General features: G+C 42.5%; 1 protein-coding gene across 1 annotated transcript in view; it reads right to left on the reverse strand.

Annotated features, from left to right (window-relative positions):
- TSHZ1 (teashirt zinc finger homeobox 1) overlaps positions 1 to 13,825 on the reverse strand; it is an 84,515-nt gene extending 70,690 nt beyond the window's left edge. Inside the window, 1 exon segment of the mRNA XM_039525638.1 lies at positions 13,811 to 13,825. The gene's annotated coding sequence lies outside the window, so the exon portion shown is untranslated.
- Positions 13,826 to 19,821: the final 5,996 nt, after the last annotated feature.

Below are 19,821 nucleotides of genomic sequence, written 5' to 3' on the forward strand. Positions count from 1 at the left end.
AGTAATTTTGTTCTTATATTTTTCTCCCTTACTACTTTTTTTTACCCTATGTGAAAAAAATAAGTAAATGTCCCTATAGGTCATTTTTCTTATAACAGCATTAGTGCTTTCAATTTTCATCATCACAAAAATCCACATCTCAGAGGATATACAAAGATTCTAAAAAGGTTTTTAACCTGTGGCAATAACACATTCTGTTTAAAATTCTTACAATGTGGTCTAAAGACAAGAGGGGAAAAAAAACACCCTGTCCAAAACTGGGTAGAACATCTTTGAATGGCGATTAGTGTATCTAGAATTTATTTTATATACAGTGCAGTGGCAAGTAGCTGCTTTTTATTAAATGAAAATCCTGTGTTATGTACTTCAGGAACATTCCAGTTAATGAGTATGTAACGTCCTTAGTGTAACACAGAACTTCTTTTTGTGTTCACAACCACACGATGCTGGAAACTTGACAAATGATATCATTTAAGACAGATGCCTGCCTTAGGGACCTGTTTTTTGGCTTCCTGTTTCTGGCTTTTATTTCAGTAACATTTGTAATTGCCACAGGATCTGTACCTGTGTAGTGTTTTAACCCCTTCACGTTCACTGGATGTGGATGGATAGTTTGCATCATAACTGATGAGAAGGAGTTGCTAATTTTTTCAACTACCTTGTTATTTGCTCTCTCTCACATACACCCTGATGCATGTATACATAGAAGCTGAGCTTTATTACACAGTTAGGACAGGAACCACTAACTGTCAGTTGTGTGTTACTGACACAAACACAAAAACTTGGTGTAGCCCAGGCCTAAGGAAAAAAAACAGCTGCCAGCTGTAGCTGGCTGCTTCCCTCTGGATTAGAATAAGGATTTCATAAATACTGAATAGGTACGAAATAGTTTGTTTCATAGATGCGCCCTGGTTGCTGGTTTTCTAATTTTTGTTTCACTCCCCCACCCAATTACTATCATTCTTTCCTTTGATGATAAAAAAAATCATTCTTTATTATGGACATAAATGCAATCTGGATCTATTTACAAAAATGCAAGTTTTATTTTCAGCAATGCAGTTATATTAAAAAGTTGGCTTTATTGAACTAAATACTTAGTCAATAATAGTAGCTCCAGGAGGCACTGTGCAGCCCTGATGGAGGCAGGACAACAGTGGCTTTAAGCTACCTTTGTACTCTGCTCTGGCTCCAGCCAGGGGCAGCACTGATTTATGGCAGCCTCCCAAAGGCTTCTCCACAATCTGGAGCAGCCAAGAATCTTTGTAGCACTTTGTGTTATGGCTCTGCCCCCTACTGAGGCTTGCAAAAGGGCTGCTGTAGGGCCACTTAATGGTCCTATGTGGTGTCTGCATGAAGGCATTCTTCTCAGGCCCTTTGGGGCACAGTCCCAATGACTAGCCACTGCTGCAGTGGTGTATATGGGCTTGGATAGGGGACAAAATGAGTCCCTGGGCATTTGTTCCCTGGACAAAAAATTTTTGCTTGTAAGGAAAAGTGCAGCTTTCCTTAACATGACTGTTTTATCATGTGGTCATTCCAAGCGCACTTCAAATTCTAGTTTCGTGTCACCAGGCATTTTGCATCATGTTGCTTCTGATCATGAGAGGTAGAGCCGAGGGCGCTGAGCACCTCTGGAAGGCACACAGCCCCCAGCAGGTTCAGCCTCCAAAGAGAAGAATGGTCATGAGACCATACTGCCACATGGACGAGCTCTGGGAAATGAGCGGGAAATATTTATCCTCTACAAATATGACTGTAGTGAGGTCGTAACAAGAATGCACCAGGCCAAGTCACTTCTGACATCAGAGGGTTTATTTTCAGAATGAGTCAAAGAATGTACACAGGCACATAAATCTCATTATGTGTTATGGGATTTGTGCACAGACCTCTTAAACGCTGTCTGAAAAAATATACCCTTAAGGGGCTAATTCACAAAGGAAATAGAAGGAAAGGAAATTTGTGTAGTTTCTATAAGCAGTAAGACTTGCCATACAGTGCAGTTCTGGCTGATTACACTATGCCTCAGGTGGGCTCTGAGGCATAAGGCTGAAAGCCAAGTGATTCCAACCACCCAAGACTCGAGAATTCCACAGAAATGCATTGTCTGTCATGTCTTCTTGTCACCCGGAAAATAAACAATCAAAAACATATGACCGTATTTCTCTATTTACAAGGGATTATTGGAATGACTATTTCTGGCAGCCAATCTGTTTGCATCCAGAGTTCGGAAAGCCTGTAATGTTAAACAAGGGTAATGCCGGAAACATGTTTGGCTTATTTGCCCCTTGACACCTATGTGTAATCCCTCATTGAAGCTGTAATGAATGTTCCCTTTGGGATTGTATAATTTTAACAGTAACCTCTGCATACTGTTAGTATAGTGCACTCTTCCTGCTTGTGCTAAGCATACCACGAGTAGCCAGAAGAAAGTAGGTAAATTACAGCATGTTATTTTCCCTCTTATTCTTTGTAAACTGGAAGTGGAGTTTAGTCCGGGTGGGCTTTTTATCATGATGAGCAGAAACAGTGTGCTGTTATACAGTGCTAGTGTAAATCAGTAACTCCATAGGAATCACTGGTGTGAAACTGGGGTCAGAAGCAAATTAGTCCTTTTGCGTGTGTGTGCGCGCGCGCACACGCTTTGCTGGAGGAAACCAGCTCTGACCCAGACCTACCTCACCTCAAGCTATTGAGAAATTTGCCCTCAGGACAGTTTGCAAAAGCTAAGGCTTGTCTTATGCTCACGGTCACCAGTGCTGTCACTACTATAGTGACAGCAGCCAAAACCATGCAAGTATCATCAAATAGATTAGAAGAGGATAGCAAGAGGGTCCTGTCCAGAGATGCTGCAAAAGAAGAAAATACGTGAATTCTTGAGCATCGCTGTTGCCAGAACTCACTTCAAAGTAAGAGACAGATTAATTCTCCCTCCCCACAACTTTAAAAAAAAAAAAAACAGAAAATTTAATGTTTTTTTTTTCAAATTGGAGAGAGAAACTAGGTGTTCTGGAAAAGAAGCATCCAGGGAAGGCAGCCAGAAGGAATGTCTCAAGGTTTTCAATTTCCTACTACAAGCAGATATGGGTTAACTGAGGAGATCAGCTGTCCCTGTATTTCAATGTGCCTAAATCCAGTGGACCACAGATCACTTGATTTGCATATAAGTGGTGCAACAGACTTTGACAAGATTTGTGGCCAATGTATATGACGCAGCTCCAGTTTCACCTTAAACAAACAGATACTACTTCTGACTGAAACATGCAATGTTCTCTTATTCACGGGGGTGGGGGGGTGAATAAAAAACAAGCTCAACTTAGGTGTTTTCATGTGCTGTCTCTTCAATTTTATCTCTTAAAGCTGTGGGTTAGAGTGATGGCTTGTTCTTTTGCCTTGCCTTTTATTTTATTATTTTTGGTGAGAAGCAGACAGATTCCACACTCACAATCTGTGGGTCATGGAGCAAAGAAGGAGCCAAATACCCTCTTTTTCAACATGCTGAAATTGCTGTTGCATAGACTAGCTAAGCATTGGTTCATGCTGCATGAACCAGAATCCTGAATTCTATTAAGTGAGCAAGGGACTCAAAATAAAGCATGCTGGAGAGAAAGTGGTAGACTATTCAGTTGGGGTTTAAAAAAAAAAAGACATTTGGGACAGTGCTGCTCAGTTAACTGGAGAAAATCAAGGCCCATGCTTCACCTCACATGAGTTTTTGGGGTGGTAAGAGGAACATTTTAATCACACATCTAAGACAACATAAGAAAACTCTGTCCTAAATTCAACAGGAGTATTTCCTAAACACGTGGTTCTGAGCACTCACACTGTTAACACTCTTCTTGTGGCTTCCTTCCTCCTTGAAGTCATGCATAACAAACAAAATGTTCAACTTCACATGGACAAATATACAGGGGCGGCTCCAGGCTCCAGCATGCGAAGCGTGTGCTTGGGGAGGCAAGCTGCGGGGGGCGCTCTGCCGGCGCCGCGCGGGCAGCAGGCTGCCCTCGGCGGCTTGCCTGCAGAGGGTCCACTGGTCCCGCGGCTTCGGCGGATCTCTCGCAGGCATGCTGCGGGAGGTCCGCCGAAGCCGCGGGACCAGCAGACCGTCCGCAGGCACGCCTGTGGGAGGCTGCCTGCCTGCCGTGCTTGGGGCGGCAAAATGCCTAGAGCCGCCCCTGCAAATATAACTTTTTTCCATTGACACATTTCACAACAAACAGCAATGGCACATGCAATCATGTTTTGGAGCAAGCCTCCTTCTTCTCCAGGGATCTAGAAGTTACAGAATTCTTTTTATATGTTCTCTGTATTTACACTTGGAAATGGATTTGTTGGCTTAAAGCAACCTGTGACAGCATGCAGAGCCCTCCTGGACACTGGCACGCTAGGGATTAATCCCAGCCTGACTTTCCCCTCCTCTTTCACTAATGAGGCAGGGATGGAGACTGCAGGCTAATCAGATTCCTCAGGAGGAAGCTCTATAAAGGATTAGCTGTTTGGGAGACAAGAGAAGGATGTTTTGGGGGATGAGAGGGCTACACCTAACTACTAAGGGGAATGTGGGTTTGGGATAGGTAAGATCAGAGTACACTGTTTATTACAACAAAAGAAGCAAATCAAACTGAAGACCAGAAAGCATAAAGAACATCACTACCCCACCTACACACTTTTAATACCACTTGCACATGTTAGCAAGGGCTTTCAACAAAAACACTGGTCCTGCCTTCATAAAGGGCGAAGGGACACAGTAATTCTTTGTTGGGTTTCCTCCAATTTCTCCACACAATTGTATAATCATACAACTACAGTATCCAAACTGAACAGAAAATAGTTCTCACCCCTGCAAACAGGGTTTAAATTCTTATAGAGTATTTCCCAGAGCCCCCCATGTCCACCCTCCCCCAACATGCTATAAAAACTCCAGGGGGTTGAAAATTTTTACCAGAGCTCCATTCCGGACAGCTCTGGCTGAATTTAAGCCCTGCTTGCAAGCCAGACTTGTAATAATACTAGGATAGCAACAAAGAGTCACGTGGCACCTTATAGACTAACAGACGTATTGGAGCATAAGCTTTCGTGAGTGAATACCCACTTCATCAGATGCATGTATTCACCCACAAAAGTTTATGCTCCAATACGTCTGTTAGTCTATAAGGTGCCACAGGACTCTTTCTTGCTTCTTACAGATCCAGACTAACATGGCTACCCCTCTAATATTAGGATAGGCCTCATTCACAGTCATATTAGTTCTAGGGAGCACAGGGAAAGGAATTTTTCCTGATATCACCACATCTATTGGAGAAAAAGACAATGGAATGGATGACAGCAGAGTAATTCTTGAACTCTTGCTCTGAGTAGCATTTATGCACATAGTCTGATTGACTTCAATAATGTTACCATGCAAATATGTGCTGTGCATTCTAAGAATCTGGTCCACTTGCTTCAAGAGGTTTTATTGGTAGAGGTGTGTGAAATTATCTAGCATTTCTGCAAAATTTTGCATAAAGGCATTTTCAGTGTCATTCCCTCTCATCTGGCTCCCCTAAATGTGTGGGTGTGAGAGAGAAATGACAGTTTCTCCTTTAAATGTACAACATCGTGTATTTTGATGCAAAAACTGATCATCACTCTGAAATGGTCCTGTCTGCCAGTGAAGATATGTAAAAGTGTCACAAGTTTCTAAATGAGAACCAAACACTGAAGTTTATTAATTTTACTGTGAGTATTTTACTCATTTCTTGTGTTGGAGCCCAGATTTTATTAACTGGGCTCCAACACAGCAAAGGAGTAAAATACTCATGATAAAAATCAGAAACTTAAGAGCAAGCTCTCTGCATTTGTGTCACTTCAGTAATATCAATAGGATGGCCTATGAAACTTCAACAGAAAAAATATAATTCTTTCTTTATGTACTCAAGCAGCATGATCAGAGGGAAGGATTAAATGTGTAAGTCACTCTGCCTGACTTTTACTTCACATAACTCTGTTATCACATAGAAACCCCAGCGATGGGTGCAACATAAATACTTACAAAGATAGTTTGAACTCTGGCTATGGGAAACCATTTGCTTTGGCATTCGCTTTGGCCATAGGAGTTTTGTTTGATTTACTTGCAGCTGGCAACAAGAGAGCATGGGTGAGCCAATTCCCAATAGAGACTGCCTGCAGTCGGGCTTACCCTTGCACACTGCATGTTGAGGGGAGGCCCAAGCACTATTCAAGAAGCTCAGGAAAAGAATGTCTGTTTCCTCATTTCCCCTTCTCCCTCTCCTCCCGCCCCCCACCCCATCGCTATTATTCTGACAGAGCTGGGAAGATTTAGCAGAGCATGAGCCTAAGTTTATTCACTGCCCTTTCATCATTTGGACCTCAGCGAATGTACACAATCTGGAGCAGTCTTTGCTCAAGGCACACAAAGTAAAGGAAGAGAGTGACATTTCAGTCTTTCATTGCGGAGTCATTCAGGTCATTCACTGAAATTATAGACACGGGCTCCTGCAATGTTAACGGCCAACTTTAGATTATTAACAGTGCTTTGGATAGCAATGCATTTATGGTGACTGTGCACCGGATCTCCAAATTACAAGGTATCCTAAAATAACCAGTCAAACCATATGGACCTATAGAGGCAATAAACAATGTAATTAAGTCAGTTTTCTGATTTATGCTTTCCCAGCAGTATCCTCTATACCCTCTCATCCACTGGATTCTGACCTTTGCATCAGGCCAGGAAAGAGGATTAGAGGGAAGGGTGCCCTAACAATGTCTCATTAAGCAGACGACAAACATTTTGTTTTATCCCACTATTTACAGTCTGAATGATAATCAAATATTCTTTCCCAGAGCAAAGTGTGTCCAAGAACCTTGTTCTACTGTCACTTGTTTTATCCTTTTAGATCTAGGCGAAAGAAGGCCCCAGATTTTCTTTCATCTACTGTTCCACTAAACAGCCAGCTTTCCCTCACTAGGTTATATACTGTCAATAGTAGGAAGCCCACCAAATTTCATGAACTCCTTCCAAGTACTTTAAGAAATGAGAAGTATTTTGACAGATCTTCCTAGGCTTTGGCAACCCATTTTCAATATAACTGTCTTTTTTGTGACATGCCTGTTAGAATATATTTTTAAAAAAATTAATGATCATCTGCAGTGGAGGAAACAAAAGAGAAATTGAGTTAAATAGAAAGGAGGACCTTTAGATTCCACTAAGAAAAGGCAGAACCAATTTCATGTAATGTAGATTCCATACTCACAAACTATGATCAGGAGGTACCATCCTAGTAAAAGATCCTAAGAAGGGAAAACTTCTCATGGTGGGATTGAATGACCAAACACAGTACATATATAGGAAACAGGCTTCAGAAAGGATGTCCTATTCCCATGTCTTCAGAGGCAATATGAAACAGTTTAACACTATGTTAATCAGACTTTCCCAGTGTTCTTTATTGATTCTTTATTACAGTCATCCTTTTCATACAGCTGCTGCTGAAATTCTGCCTACACATAACTCTAAGGACAGGTTTTGGCCCTTACAGTGGAATACTCACTTTCATAATGTAGGGAAAATAACCAAACAAGATAAGAGGGGAAACTACAAGTGCTGGGAATTCACTGCTTCAGTATAAAGGTAGTTCTTTAGCTTTAGTTCTGTCCTGCTTCTAGAATATAGCACTAATGGATAAGTAACCACAAAAAAAAGAGGGGGGAGGGGGCAAAATCAAAGGTTCCAGAGACAATGAGAGAAACTTAGATTGAAAATGAGAAACAGTGCCATGTAAGTGGTTGCCAAGTCTGCTCCTTGCTATAGATTTGGGCTATAATTGCATATGTATAGGCAGACTTAGGGACCCATTACATCCCAGAGACCTGCCAACAGCTAGAAAGAACCTCTTTCTTCACATTCTTCTAGGGCAGGGAAGTGTCCACAAAATATGCTTTCGTGGAGAAGCACAGTATCCTCAAATTCAATGAGAAAGCATTGCCTGAATGGCTAGTACAAGTTACATCTACTGTCATTCTCTGAAAGGATCAAGTTGCTTAAAAAAATGGATGAAACACTTGTAAATTTCACAATCTAGGATTAGTATAACTGTGGGTGCCATTCTCTGGCTTCCGGGTTTACAGATTACTCAGATCTACATCCAGACACACAGTGAATTCTATATATACTGTTTATTCGTCTTTTCAATGATATGTACTCAGAGGGCTATTTCTCTAATTGATGGCTTTATCATTCCATTCAAGATGAATACGAATGGCTCCTGCAATGTTATCTAGCACTAACTATCATACGTTCTCATTGTTTTACCATTCCCTCACCCTGTCAATAGCATCCAAGGTATCCTATCTAAATCTGAGACATGGCAAAGAGAGGGTGCATTATTTGTTGACTCAACACGTTGCATTAATAAATGCTTATGGGAAACCAGCACACAATACCCCCTGACATCTTTAAGTATTCAATTAAAATTGGACAGGAGAGTACACTGATACAAATAAACATTCATCTAAATGAGGACTTTGCACTGAATTCTAAAAGTATTTTAATTCAGGTGTTTGCTACCAGGCAGTCAATTGCAATCAGGACACTGATGTGACTGTGAGAATGAACCGTATATAAAAGGGAGGAAGGCAGATTGTTTTATGGTGGAGTCATGGCAGAAGTTGACAGGAGATGCTTCTCCCAATATAGCTAAGCAGAGAAGAAGAACCTATTATATGGATGAGTGGGGCCAGCAATGGCATCTTGTCATTCTAACTTGTGTAAGTAAGCAAGCTTAATTGCTCCTTGTCTTTTCAAGATGACTTTCCACCACCAATCTCATTATCACACACATATGTTTATTGCACATGCTCAAGTCCCTTCACGCAGACCTGAATGCACTGAAGGGAACGATAATATTATGTTATCCAGCAGCATTGTTTGTTCTCTTCTTACCAGATGGATATGACCTGTTTTCCTCTTTGGCTACCAAAAGGGTGACCACAGGCAATGGAACATATACCAAGGAAGGGAAGGAATAAAACCAGAATGGCAGCAAGCTGTCATCATGATACTGTGTGAAGAGGAAAATGTAAACATGATTTCTGTTTACTGAGATTAATATGTAAAGTTGCACGTTAACGTGTTTGTCATGGAATGCATTAATATGTATATTTTTCCATTATGTAGATCTTCTGTTATATTATTTATTAGAAAGGGATATAATCACATTGATGGGAAAATAGTGTCACTTAAAAATTAGGTAATGTCCAGTCAACATAATATAATTGCTGCACTGTCGTTTCTGATTTAGTTATGGTGATATCAGTGTAATTGCCACTGGGGAGAAACTATAATGGCTGCTAATGATAAACAAAATGACAAAAAAGGGGAGCATATTTTATATATGATTCAAAAACAAAATTCTGCTGTCAGTTTGCTTAACAACATGGCACCATTCACTTACAAAGAGGAAATATGCAGGTTTCATGTGGCGATGTGAAGGTGAAGGCTGTATTATGACATCACAATTGAAAGCTTAGTTACTGCGTCTAAAAGATCTTACTGTGCCCTTTTCGTAGGCAGGGGGGGAGAAGAGAGAACCCTTTTCTATCCTGAAGATAAAATCTCAGATGGAAAAAAGCAGGATGAGAAAGGAGGAGGAAGCATTTGTGTAAAACAGGTCTCCTGCACTCTTCTGGAACAACCTTGGAAAAAGAGGGCTGTGCTAAAACTAGAAACCCAAATCCAAACATCCCCATCTTTGGCCAAGTTTGCATATAAATCCAAACTCTACAGCATGAGAGCTTCTCGCTATGGAACGGAAACACCATTCACAAGATGCTTTGTTAGGAAATGCTTAAAAGCTGAACGTATTTTACTTGTTTTACACAGACTTTGAATTGTATATAGTGCATTGTATTTAACTCTAGTCACATATATTCTACTGTGCTATTCTAAGTCATTGCATACCGTACAATAGTGTGGTAGACTTTATTAAACATTTTGCAAGCCTCTCAATTCTCACTTCTTAATGCATGAATCTTCTGACACACATGATTTGGGTTCTCTCAGTCACAAGTAAGACAGATATTCAATGTATAAAGACCATATTATTATTTCAATAGGTAGGTGACAAAGAGTTTGCACTTAAGGGTGAAGAACTGAGAATGTACAGCCCTCTTGGTACATGTGTTGCACACAGTATATATTTTGAGTTACACACAGAAAAAAGTGTTAAACGAACACTAAGGTTGCAAAGTCAAGCACTTATGACCTGATTTTTCAGAGTTTTTAAGCACTTTATATGTTCAAACTGATTTCATTTGCAGCTGTGAGTGTTCAGCACTTTTGCAAACTCCCACTTCTTTGTCTCAGTCTTCCCCCCACACTTCAGCTCCTTATTACACATCTCTCCTCCACCCCTCACCCCAACGATTCTCAAACCCGTTCTCCTCATCCAGCCAGTCCCAGTCTCTCCTCAGCTCCTCATGCAATCTCAATCCCCCATTTCCCCCTCGACTCCCAGTCTCCTTGCACAGCTAGTCCCAGTCTACCCTTGCTTTGGCTCCCAGTCTCCCTCTCCTAACTCCCAGACCCAATTTCCTTCTCTTCCCTCACCGCCTTCTGTCCCAGTCCCCTTCCCCAGCCTCCTACCCCGCTACCTCCTGCAGATCCAACCCTTGTTCCCTCTTTATTAAAATCACACAGCTTCCTCCTCTGTACTTCCTGGGCCCCATCAGGGCTGTCAATGAGAGCATAGGAGAGACAGTCTCTTTCCTCTCAGTTCAGGTGCCCAGATTTGGCATGACTTGTAGCACCCAGAGCTGCAACTGGAGATAAAGTCCTGTTCTGCCCTCTGAAATCCCAGGCTGGAGCATGGGATCTTCAGGGTATTTAGCTGCTAAAATCTGTCTCTGCTGAGCATATATAAACCACAATTTTTCAAAGGCTTATAACTTGGCCAAATTTTCACGGGGACAGCAAAAAGTACATCCTGCTCCAAAGGCCGCTACCCTGCTCCAAATCTTAGAGGCACTAGAATTTTTTTTAACACGGACAGAACAGTCTATTTTCTCCTTGCTTTGTTGCCAGAAATGGCTGAACCATTTTGGCTGAAATTTAAAAAAAAATAAAAAAATCATTAGTAATTCAGCCTGAAGCAGACACCCAGCATGCAAAATTTCACCCCAAATGATTAACGTTCGGCAAAGTTTTAAGCAATTGAAAACAGGGTCAGACAGTGGGAAATTTCAAGCAGCCTTAATAATAAGCAGTGCTACCAGCCTTGCCTATGATAAGAGGCGTCTGTGAACAGTTGGCACTAGCTGAGCCCAAAAAGGAATGTATATGGGGAGAGACACTCGAAACAGAAAAAAAAAAATTCCAGCTCTTTCTATATCTCTTCCACTCACCTCTCTTAATTCATGGCTTTCAGGCCCACACCCAAGGTTAGTTACAAAAGCCTCTGTTAATCTGAAGATAAGGTTGTTCTAACAAAGTTATAACTGGAGTTAAAAAACAAACAAACCCTAAGCAATTAAAAATACAGAAAAAATTCACACATAATAAAACACCACATTACGTATTCCAAAAACAACTTTAACTCAGAGCTTGTCTACACATAAACCTGTACAGCAGCACCACAGCAGCATAGATGCTACCTATGCCGATGAGAGAGATGGTAGCTATGTCAACGGGAGAATTCTCTTTGACCTAGCATTGGTCTACACTGGAGATTAGGTCCGAACAGCTGTGTCCCTCAGGGGAGTCGATTTTTCACATACCCCAAGAGACGTAGCGATACTGAAATAAATTCCTAGTATAGACCAGGCCTCAGTCCTTATATACACACTCAACCTCTATCTATAGACCAGGGATCTGCAACCTTTGGCACATGGTCCGCCAGGGTAAGCCCCCGGTGGGCTGGGCTGGTTTGTTTGCCTGCCTGCCGCGTCTGCAGGTTTGGCCAATTGCGGCTCCCAGTGGCTGTAGTTTGCCATTCCAGGCCAATGGTGGCTGCAGGAAGCAGCGTGAGCTGAGGGATGTGCCGGCTGCCGCTTCCTGCAGTCCCCACTGGCCTGGAGCAGCGAACTCATTATACTCATGTTACATCATCAACATGTCCAGCATATGCTACAAACCTCCTCAAAGCATCACCCACCCACCCACCACAGGTGGCCCATAAACCCAACCAGAGACCATTCTCCAGCTCTCCTATGTTCTACTAGCCACAGAACCCAACGTTTTGCCACTTGCTCACCATATACAAGTCAGAGACTCAAAACTCACTCCCCTTCTCTCTCATTTCAGGCACAAAGCCAAACAATTATCTTTTACACTCCACAGACCGTCTCAAAAACACCATTCAACTCCAATCCATTATGAAGAAGAAAACAGTCTCTATGTCATTCACCCTCTCTATATGGATTAGAAATCCTAGCGGTACATATAGGATGAGAAGGAGCTAAGTGTGTTTCCTCTTCCACTTGGGAACCATTCTGCATCAATTATGAGATAAGGCATAGAAGCCTGCAAAGTCAGAATTAGAATCTTGTTTCTAAAGTACAATCCTCTCTCACTTGAGCCAATTGAAAACCTCTATTACTGTGGTGAAGCCAAAACAATCACAACATTCTCTCCTGATGCTGCAAGCTGCTCCACATGGGAGAACCCCAGGGGGTAACAGGGCTCTGTGAATGCATGGAGGGCCCACCTACACAGAATAGCTTGCAGGATCAGGGTCTAAACTCCAACCAGTCACCATAGCGCAAACTGCCCATTCATACTATAACCATTGTAATAATATAAAACAATTATTTCAAAATCAGGGATAGGTTCTTAACTCAACAACAATTGAATTCATTTTCCCCAAACTTCATAGAAAAAAATTGTCCTTTGCTTGCAGAGTAAGCCTAGCAATTTTCAGGACAAACCAATTTTATTAATCTGTTTTCTGATGCTTCAAACATTTATGCATGTGCTTAACTTTATGTATGTGCATAAGTGTTTGCATTAGCAGGGCCCAGGGTTTATAATGGCGCCCAGCTGCAAATTTAGCATTCTTTTTCTAGTAAAAAAAGAGGGCAAAGGAGGAAAAATGGATAGAGCATCATGCTTTGTAAAATGTGACAGAGTAACATGTATAAGACCAGAGTAAAACATCTTAAGCCAGGTACAGATGCTTTTGGGAATGGTAAGGAGCATATGCATTTGTTTACCCAAGGATTAGCCAAACAGAAGATTGCGAGCATCCACCCACCCTGGCTTAATTAGTTTGACTCCTTTGCATGGTGATCATTTGCTTATGAGTTGTTATGGATATACCTGAAGAAAAAGGTTTTCATAACACTCCTTGTAATGCAGGAGTATTTTTGTGCTGAAATATTGTTCCTTTGCTTGTGAAGGACAACATCAAAATCTGCACCATTCAGTGATTGCAGATTTAATCTGGGTCTGATTTAGGCAGACACAGGTACCCAGTTGGCTCAATCACCCTCTTTCTGAAAGAACTGTGGTCAAGGAGCAAATTTTCTGCTCGTTTTGGTTTTCCTCCATGGCTAGAAGTGGGATGGCCCATAGATTGTAAACAATTCAGGGCACAGATTGTCTTCCTTTATGTTTACATAGGACCAAACACAGAGGTAACACTGAAATAACAGCCATGAGAATGTATGCCTTTGCTATCAGTGGTAAATGGGGGGTGAGGGAGGAAAGACAGTACTAAACTTTTCCTTTATTTTTAAGAGCCAGTTGGTACCATTTTGCCTTGTGAGAATGCACCCGCTCTGCTATGGTAAGTGAAAGGAAAAGTATAAGAAGAGAACTTACCAGCTGAATGGGAGGGAACAGCTGCCAAAGGACTACTTCAGGGCTGCAACTGCAGCTCTCTGCCAAATTTAAAGGGGCAGCCATTTGCAAAACAAGCTGGGAAAGCTTCCTCTTAAAGAGTAGAGAGTTGGAATAGCATCCAGACAGCTGTAAAGGAAGGCATTTGGACAAAAGAGGATAAATTCCTAAGTTTTGGGGGTATCTAGCTGCAAACTATCATCCAGGTTGGAGCCTGGTGATTTTAACAGCTATATGTTTTTCATATTATCCTCTCTAATAAAAAGAAATTACATGCACCACTACATCACTCAGACAAAGATTATCCATAATAATACTTTGCACTCATATTATGGCTTTCATCCTAAGATCTCAAATGACTTTAGATATGTTAATTAGTTCTCACAACACTCCTGTGAGGTGCGGAAGAGATATACAAGTATCACTTCATGCATCACTGAAAGGTAATGGCTTAGGTAGAAAGTGGCCATTGTTTAGCAGCACACTGCAACAATTCATAATAGTCTAGACCAGGATGTAAAGCATACTCCACCTTCTCTAAGTGAATCTATAGAGGGAATTCCTGTAGGCAGAATGCAATTACCAGAGTTGGAATTTCACCAGCGTTAACATCTTACTCTTATGAAAAGTACCATCCCAGATAATCACAAGCACTCAGAACCACAGGCATTACACCTCATTAGACAAACAGCACAATATCTCCTTAACATTCTGCTGCAGGGACTTTGACTCAGGCTGGACTTTATGGGAAAGTACCACCTACTGGATTACCAACTCCTCATTTTACAGGTGTTCCTTGTCAGACTTTCATTGAACTAGTGATGCCGACCAACCCAGTCCTGCCTGTGAAGCCTGATTGCAGGCTCTATGCTATTTTGCCAAACAAAAATTGTACAAGGACTTACCATTCCTTTTCAGACATACACGTTGATGCCATAACCATAGTGTTTGAAAGACTTAATCCTCCCTCCTTTGTCTCTCTCCCCCCGAGCAACCTCAAATGAAAGTATTAAAATGCCCCATACTGTCCCTGCTGTTCCCCTATTCCCACTATTCTGAGCTAAAGTTTTTTGCTGAATGCTGAGAAGGCCTACTGAACCAAAGGGCTTGCAGCAGGCAGTAAACAGAACTAACCCCACTAATTTTTCACGTGAATGCCATATGTCTCATACTCCCTCTGAGCCAATCCTCCCCTGTTCAGGATTGTTACTGCTATTCTGGAACATAGTAATCGTAGGTGCCTGTGAACATGGGGAACTCTTTTGTTTACGGAGGTGAAATCAGGCAGAAAATAGTCTTTGGGGCTCATGATGAAACACTTAAATGTGGGGAAATGATTCACACACACACTCTCATTTTAATACTGACAATGAATGGACAGGGTGTAATTAATGGGACAACTGGTGTCATTTTACTATATGTTACATTCATAGTGTAGGTAGCTTTGTAAATTCCAGAATGTAGCCCACTTCCCAAGCACAAAGATTTTGTGCCTCAAGGAACTGGTTGTGTGTATAGCAGCTTGTGGGGGTCAGTGGGCCACCCTATTGCATATGCTGTCAAAAGGGACTGATAATTGGGATGTGAGGGAGGTGTTGTGTCAGACTGATTAAGGCTCTGAGTCAGCAAATCACTTAGTGTGTGCTGAATAGCAACAGGATTGCTCACATGCTTAAAGTTAAGCATACGGTTAAGTGCTTTGGTGAATCAAGCCTAAACTAAGAACAGCAGTACTGGATAACTTCTTCATTGAGAATAAAAGCAAAAAAAATTAGAGATCACTGTGACCTAGATACCACCAGAGGTTAGCAAAAATGATTGGTCAGATGTGACAGGGCCATAGCCACTGCATCAAGCAAGGGTGTGGGGAGCTGGCAATGGAGAGACAATCGAGTAAGAGGAAGAGAAGGCAACAGCATGTCCAGAATATATATCAAAGCATATGTACGCAGCAGCAGAAACTCAGGTTTCATCATTTGCATATACACAAATCACTAGCCATCTTTTGACCAGCCTTTCTGAAACAACCTTATGGCACCACAACTCCCATGCTCTTAGCACACTTTGGGCTCTATTTCCATAAATCACAGGACACAGGGATAATAATCTGTCAGCACCCTAGTACTGTGTGTAATGTAAAACAGCAACTGCCCAAGCACTTTCCTCACACCATGTGCCCCTTTTGTGGGCCAGGGGGAGCCCCACCAGCAAAACGCAGAAGTGTGCCTGCAGTTTCTGACCTGATTGCAAAAGCTAACTAAACTAATTTATCACAGCAGGCTAATCAGAATGACAAGGTTGTGTAGGTGACATTCTCCAAAATCTCCAATTTGTTTTTTTTAATCCCCACAGCAATTTATTTTCAGAATAGCAAAGTTTTGCCCAAGAATGTTCCAGAATGTAGTCAAGGTTAACTATACTGTGAGCTTATTCAATATTTATGATTCTTTTTTATTTGTACTAGGACTTTTTGGGGACTCCAAATGGTCCATTAATCAAACAGAGTGACAAAATAGGCCATTTGACAATTTGTACAGGGGCTGATTTTTATTTATTTATTTTTTTTGTTCAAGAATAAAGGACCAACTTAACTTCATCAACAGTTCCTGATTAATTGTTACGAAGTGTCATCCATAAATTTTCCTTCGATCTAATAATCCTTTCACAAGACTTAACAATATCCCCAGTGATTTGGGTTTTATTGAGGGCTGAGTTCCTGAAGAAGCAGTGACACAAATAGCTCAAGTGAACTGAGACACCTCCGTGGACAGTCTTCACAGAGTTGACAGTTCTGAAATACAATTATCAGTGTGATCTGCTTAAGAATTCATCATCAGCTCCTGCCTTCTGAAGACTTAAAAAAATACTGAGACATACAAAGAAAAAGAGGTGATAAGAAGGCATCATTTTCCTCCAGCCTCATAACTGTAAATTGAAGAAAATTATTTTCTTTGCCTGCAGCTCATTGGCATATAGGCAGCATTATATTATAATTTCATAAGCATAAATCCTTTGAATAAATTTCAGAAGAATAACTGAATTAGAAATGCAAGTAAAGTATCTAAAAAACTTAACTGTACTAGGCAGGAAGAACTGGATGCAAGTAAAACTGGCAGAGGGGAAATTTACTGTCTGCCTGCTCATTCTCTGTCTGGGAAGGGAAGGCTCCCCCACTGCTCCAGCTAAGCTAAATTTTAAGGAGAAAAAAAAAAAGTTAGTTTAAAGCATCATTTCCATGCACAGCAGGAAAATACAAAATGTGTCCCACCCTGCCACCTTCTTTTACAGAATTTCAGTTGTATTTCATCCTTAATGAATCCTGGAGATACAACAGGTTTGGGGTTTGTTATAATTATTGCTATTTTGTTTATTTATTGGTAGTATGTTAAGCATATGGGAGATCAAAAAGGTTCCTTCCAACAGTTCCCTAGCAACAAATCAGTCACTTATTCACATACAAGTTGCCAAACATTCTCTTCTTAAGTAAATCCTGGGTTACTCTCTCACTAGTCTGTTCCCTTTCTGCTGGGAATGGTCTCGTATGAAGGGTGAGACTATTGTCTGGGACAAAGGTAACAGCCAGTGACCCGCATATATGTCTGTTGACTTAAAAAAAACCACAACACCTTTCTAAGAGCCACAAGGAGGAAGCATTGTGATGGGACTGGCACCGGACACTGGAGCAGTTCCAAGTTCTGTTACAGACTTCCTGTCTAATCTTGGTCACTTAGCAAAAGCTGCCATGGTCTAACCCAGCCGAGCTAACTATAATCTAGCTAGCGCAGGTATCAATAGCAGTGAAGACAGAGCAGTTCAGGCTTCAGAGAAGGCTAGTGAGCAGAGTATGTACCCAGCGTCCATGATGGGTTTATACTATCCACACAGTGCTGTCTTCACAGCTGTTACTCATGCTAGCTGGATTCAGGCTAGCTGGGGAAGGCTAGGCCAGCTTTTGCTCTTTAGACATACCCTTAGCCCTGGTCTACACTATGAGTTTAGGTTGAATTTAGCAGCATTAGATCGATTTAACCCAGCACCCGTCCACATGACAAAGCCATTTTTGTCAACTTAAAGGCCACTTAAAATCGATTTCGGTACTCCTTCCCAATGCAGGGATAAGCGCTGAAATCAACCTTGCTGGGTTGAATTTGGGGTAGTGTGGATGCAATTTGATGGTATTGGCCTCCGGGAGCTATCCCAGAGTGCTCCATTGTGACCACTCTGGACAGCACTCTCAACTCTGATGCACTGGCCAGGTAGACAGGAAAAGCCCCACGAACTTTTGAATTTCATTTCCTGTTTGGCCAGCGTGGTGAGCTGATCAGCACAGGTGACCATGCAGAGATCATCAGCACAGGTGACCATGCAGTCCCAGAATCGCAAAAGAGCTCCAGCATGGACCGAACACGAGGTACTGGAACTGATCACTGTTTGGGAAGATTAATCCGTACTATCAGAACTCCATTCCAAAAGATGAAATGACCAAATATTTGAAAAAATCTCCAACGGCATGATGGACAGAGGCTACAACAGAGACCCACAGCAGTGACGCGTGAAACTTAATGAGCTCAGGCAAGCCCACCAAAGAGAAGCAAACGGCTGCTCCAGGTCAGAGCCGCTTCTATGATGAGCTGCATGCTATTCTAGGGGAATGCCCCTACAACTACCCCACCCCTGTGCGTGGACTCCGTCAATGGATTCTCACGCAACAGGGATGCAGATTTTGGAGACAAGGAAGATGATGAGAAGGAGGACGTTGAAGATAGTGCACAGCATGCAAGCGGAGAAAACGTTTTCCCCAACAACCAGGAACTGTTTATCACTCTGGACCCACTACCCTCCCAACCCACCCAAGGCGGGCTCATGGACCTTGAAGGCGGTACCTTTGTAAATATTGTACATGGTGTAAAAGCAAGCGTGTTTAATGATTAATTTGTCCAGAAGACCTGGAATGCATTCGCAGCCAGTACAGCTACTGGAAAAGTCTGTTAGCGTGTATGGGGATGGAGCATAAATCCTCCAGGGACTTCTCAATGAAGTGCTCCCGGATGTACTCCCAAAGCCTTTGCAAAAGGTTTCTGGGGAGGGCAGCCTTATTCTGTCCTCCATGGTAGGACACTTTACCACGTCAGGCCAGTAGCACGTAGTCTGGAATCATTGCATAACAAAGCATGGCAGTGTATGGTCCCAGTGTTTGCTGGCATTCAACCAGCATCCATTCTTTATCTCTCTGTGTTATCCTCAGGAGAGTGATACCATTCATGGTCACCTCGTTGAAATAGGGTGATTTTATTAAGGGGACATTCAGACATGGCCATTCCTGCTGGGATGTTTGCCTGTGGCTGTGGTGGAGAGAGGGGTGAAGCGATCAACCCAGAGAAGAGGTGGGGGTTAGTTGGGTTTGTGCTGCACGTTAACCTGAAAACCGCAGCCCCTCCTTTTAAATGGCCAACCCATTTTAAATGAGGGTGCTGCTGTTTGAAACCATGTAATGTTAACAGCTTGGTTCACCGTGAAAGAGTCTACCCATTGTTCTTTAAAATGTGTCTTTTTAAATATCACTCTCCCCATTTTTCCCTCCTGCAGCTGCAAATGTTTCAACACTCCCCTTATCATCTCTGTCCCAGACAGGGCCGGTGCAAGGATGTTTTGCGCCCTAGGCGAAACTTCCACCTTGCACCCCCCGCGCCTCCGCCCTGAGGCACCCCCCCCCCGCGGCAGCTCCCCCCTCCGCCTTGAAGCGCCCCCCCTTGCGGCAGCTCCCCAACCCCCACCCTGAGGCACCCCAGCTCACCCCTGCTCCATGCACGAGCACAAGCACCCTGAGCACACCGTGGCCACTTCACTTCTCCTGCCTCCCAAGCTTGCAGCGCCTAAGCTGATTGGCACTAGTAGCCTGGGAGGCGGGAGAAGTGAAGCAGCTCACCCCTGCTCCGCCTCCTCCCCGAGCACACCGTGGCCGCTTCACTTCTCCCGCCTCCCAGGCTTGCAGC

This window comes from Mauremys reevesii, linkage group 2 (assembly GCF_016161935.1).
Source record: "Mauremys reevesii isolate NIE-2019 linkage group 2, ASM1616193v1, whole genome shotgun sequence".
NCBI classification, from domain to species: Eukaryota; Metazoa; Chordata; order Testudines; family Geoemydidae; genus Mauremys; species Mauremys reevesii.